Below are 4,590 nucleotides of genomic sequence, written 5' to 3' on the forward strand. Positions count from 1 at the left end.
AAGAAGAAATGACATTAAAAATCTCCATGGACTTAGTGCTATCTATAAATCATTCCAAATGAAAAAATTTGGCATACAAAAGTATGGATGTTGAGCTTAAAAAATAAATAGTCCATGCAAATAAGAAAATGATACTTTAGATATAGATATAAATTTATTAAGATATCACAAAACTAGCAATGGGAACACTAACTTATAACAAGAATAGAGAAAATAAATCAAATATTTACGTTAATAGTAGAACATCAGAGCACGTCTTCAAGATTCATAGTAAACACTTTCCCAAGAAACTCAATAAAATTAAGGATACACTTGTCCATCTAATATATTAAGAGCTAGAATAAAGTTTGTCCCTGACATATCATCGTAATCTCTTACATTGGCTAAGAAAAATAACCAAATCACAAATACTTTATTACTTATAGTAAAGTGAAACTGGAGGCTTCCTTTTATCTAAGTATAGCCATACCCCAAAGAAATCAATTAATAAGAATCCTTCAATGTCAAATTGCTATGTGGTTAAGTTGCCAATGGCATGTGAGTGAAATGTAAAAGCAGAAAGAAGCCACATACACCTCTTTTAGAAATGCCACCTACTCCACTTTTAAAACACTCCAAATACAAACATTATTGAACGATTTAGAATTTATTTTTTAAAAATACGAATAAGGTGAATAGCAGGCCCATTAATATAAATTCTTTAACAGACATGAAATCATTTGATAGGGAAATCAAGGTGACTAGCAATCTCGTCACTATAATTTCTACAACACACATAAAATCATTCTAATAAGAGAAAAATACAAGATACATCAAAAGAGAAAACAATATTTTGATCTTCATAATGTAATAAAAGTTAATCATATAGTTTCACATAAGAAATATTTTTCAAGTTTAGTGCAAGCTATTGATAGATTATTGTTTTAGAAGTATAATTTAGTAGGAAAGATTGTTCAAACATTGTACAAAAATGTCTAAAAGAATACATAAAATAGTGCAAGAAATGGAAGCTGAATACAAGCACAAGCACACAGACGAAGAATCATCCTTGATTAACATAATCAAAGGTCACCTTGAGAAATAAAAATGATTGAATGTAATGAACTTATTAGTCAAGAAGGTCATCAGATAAAGAGCTTTATATAATTGGTCAAGAAGACAACTGCAACATCTCATAGTAAAATGTAACAGTCAAGAACAGATAAAATTAATTCCTAAATCTAAGTCCTGTCATAGTAAATAAAATTGAAGAAACATAAAACTTTCCTTATTTGTACTACAATAGTATTGGGATTGCAATGGTTGTTAGGTTTGTAGTTTAGAGAGAACATACTATAAGAAGCCAATTGTGATGCTACTCCACCCACAACCATTATAATCAGGCCGACTAAAACTAAGTTTTGCATTTCATCTGGGCAAGCATTACTGTTACAAATGAGGGCTTGATTTTTTCCACGACCTGTAATTCATTTTTTCCACACCATCTTTTTTTCTCAATTTGCTACTAACCAATTTCAGTCATTCATCCAAGCGTACAAAGACATAAAAGTATTAATCCAATACATGAGCAGATGGCAATAAATCTAGAAATGACGAGTTCTAAATGTTGATAATCACCTAGGCAAAGTGCTGGGCAATTATAGTTTGTATGCCCTACATTGCCTCTTGGGACATCAATGTCCAATGTGAATTAAGGATAACAACATTGTTAGGAGGCTACATTGGCTGCCTGGTTAAGTGTTGTCAAGGAATAAAAACATTCTCTAAGTTAGAGCAAAAAAGAAAAACACCCCTCATCAACAAAACGAATGAAAGCATCAAGTACAAGAAATGCAAGCCATTGAAAGAAGAAGAAACATACAAGAAAAATAAAGTGAAAATACCTTAGAATGTTGGTACATATTCACAAACCCTAATTTGCCTCTTGGATTCTTGCTCCATAAGCATTTTATGAGGAAATTGGTAAAATATTTTTTTAGAACACATATAATATATTAGGAGAATAGAAAATAATAGTTGTACTCTGCTATACAATGTCAACACATGGGCAGGTATATAGCAGTATAGAAATCATCGGCAACAGAGAAATGAACAGCAAGACATCTAACTGTTAAAGCAGAATTTTTTTAAATATTTGGATGTAAAAAGAAAAAAACTACTAGGAAAAATGCTAGTAGCCATTAGGAAAATAGGAATATAAAATTTTGACGTCAATTTAATTTCAAAATGTGTGCAAGACTATATATTATGATAAATTTTTTGCATGTAGTGCTATTTTCAAGAATCAAACTAATGTTCAAATACTGCCTTATGGCAGGGACTAACAATGAATACTCATTGAATGTAGGGAGAGGTGAAACACATAGACTCTCCGAAAGATCACCCATCCTAATATTACAAACTTCCTCCATGATTAATGTTACAATATCACATTACAAAAAATAATTAATCAACCTTAATAAATATTATATGAAGGGACCAACGGTAGGGCGCCTAACTTCACCAGCATACGATAGATCCTCAACAGGGTAAATCTGTGTGACCCCACATGGAAGAAAAACCAAGAAAGAAAACCCCCTTGGAAAGGCTCATTTGACTGGGCAAGCTTAAAACCTTTTTAACACCGTTTTTAAATAATATACTCCACTTAACACAAGGAGGCGCACATGGGTCCAAAAGCTGGGGGGCTTTCTGCAAGCGACAAACCCAAACGAGCTTTACCATTTCCAAGGGCGGCCCCGATAAAAAACAACAATTCACAGTTTTAAAAAACAAGAAGTCTCTTCCCACTGTCCGCCTATATAAACAAACTTTAAACTCTGCTAAACCCAGCATACATTCCTCTGTTTCTCTGCAAACAAGATCAACAATGGCTGACAACAACGGCGGTACAGCGAGTCCAGTGAGCAGCCCCGCCTCCTCCTCCGCCGGCGGCGGAGGCGGAGGTAGAGTCCGCGAGCAGGACAGGCTCCTGCCCATAGCCAATGTTGGTCGAATAATGAAACGTGCATTGCCGGCCAACGCGAAGATCTCCAAGGAAGCGAAGGAAACTGTGCAGGAATGCGTTTCTGAGTTTATTAGCTTCATCACAGGTGAAGCCTCTGAGAAGTGCCACCGTGAGAAGCGAAAGACCATTAATGGAGATGACCTGCTCTATGGAATTACCACTCTTGGTTTCGAAGACTATGTGGAGCCTCTCAAGATCTATTTACAGAGGTACAGAGAGCTAGAGGGGGATAGAACGGCAGCTGCTTCTGCGTCAGTGGTTTCTAATGGCGGAGCTCAGCAGTACGGCCACATGGGGATGTATGGCGGACAACAGCAGACGCCTCCCGGGGGGGCATACGGCTCCAATCTTTACCACCATCAACATCAACAGCAGTGATGCTGCAGCCGGTCTTGTTTGTTTGTTTGTTTTGTATTTCCTTGTTTGGAGACGATTTATTGGGCGGTTGCAGTTGGGCGGATAGGCAATTGGCAATTGAGGTAAGGGCGATTGCTTTTGGGATTTTGGGTCGAGGAGGCCTGTACAAATTTTGGTCGGTTTTTGGTGCCTACAGTTTAATTTTGTGTCTTCATCCCGAGCAAAGAATACCGTTCTTTCCAAAAATTGCAAGCATACTGTTCTTTCCACACATCAAATTCAAGGTCCCTGGGGGGCGCATATCTTTTTTTGTTTCATGGACGATGGGATCGGATTACGCCCTGTCATGAGGTTGGGTTTCTTTTGCAAATAAAATTGCAAAAGTGGGGCGTTGGAGGCTTATGTTTTTTTCCTTCCTGATACAATTGTTTTTAGTATATGCAATGTATTACAGCGACCCATCTTTCCACTTGCTAAACAGTCAACAAATATTGTACCCTTTAAGCCATTCATATCGTGGCACTTTCTCTCGTTTTCAATAGAATTTCGGATTTAAATTATTCATTCTCTGGTCCTTGTTTCTTTCTGTTTTCATTAGAATTTGGGATATTTTCGTTTCTGAGCAGTAAAGTGGCTTGTTGGACGGTTAAAATGAGAATTGTTGCTGTTGTGTTTATTGGGTCGAAGAGATTATTTACCATAAACAAATTTTGTAAGATGTTTACTCAAACAAAAGTTGAACCAGCAAATGTCTTTGCTTAGAAGTCACAAAGCAAACTATATGAGACGAAACTTTGAGTAATTACATAGGCAATCATTACGTGCCCAAGCAAATTTGAGGCTGGTTGGTTGTTTATTACTTATAAGTTTTTGTTTATACAAATTAGAAAGTGGTGCGTTTGAGGCTTTTGTTAATTTCCTATGCAACTTATTTTTCCTATGCCGTGTGTAACGGCAACCCATCTTTCTATTTACAAAACCTTCAATGAGAATTGGATCTTGCAACCATTCATTCTTACAAATTTGCTTTTATCATATGCCCAATATAATTTGGGAATTGATTTTGGTAATTTCTCGTTTGTGAAGAATGAATTGGGTAATTGAGCAAATTAGATAATGGTGATTGCATTTAGGCTATTTAGTCTGATGGGATCTGTATAGATTTTGGCTGTTATTTTGTAATGCGTACAATTTACATCATTTAAAAGATCTCTGTAGCATCTTTT

At 35.9% G+C, this 4,590-nt stretch overlaps 1 pseudogene across 1 annotated transcript; it reads left to right on the plus strand.

Annotated features, from left to right (window-relative positions):
* The first annotated feature begins 2,666 nt into the window (after positions 1-2,666).
* LOC149559684 (nuclear transcription factor Y subunit B-1 pseudogene) lies at positions 2,667-3,928 on the plus strand (annotated as a pseudogene). The gene has a single exon (XR_016363619.1). The product of XR_016363619.1 is annotated as a nuclear transcription factor Y subunit B-1 pseudogene (transcript).
* Positions 3,929-4,590: the final 662 nt, after the last annotated feature.

The sequence above is a fragment of the Cupressus sempervirens genome, chromosome 4 (assembly GCF_028749045.1).
Source record: "Cupressus sempervirens isolate cs-2001-9-10 chromosome 4, ASM2874904v1, whole genome shotgun sequence".
In the NCBI taxonomy this organism is placed as follows: Eukaryota; Viridiplantae; Streptophyta; class Pinopsida; order Cupressales; family Cupressaceae; genus Cupressus; species Cupressus sempervirens.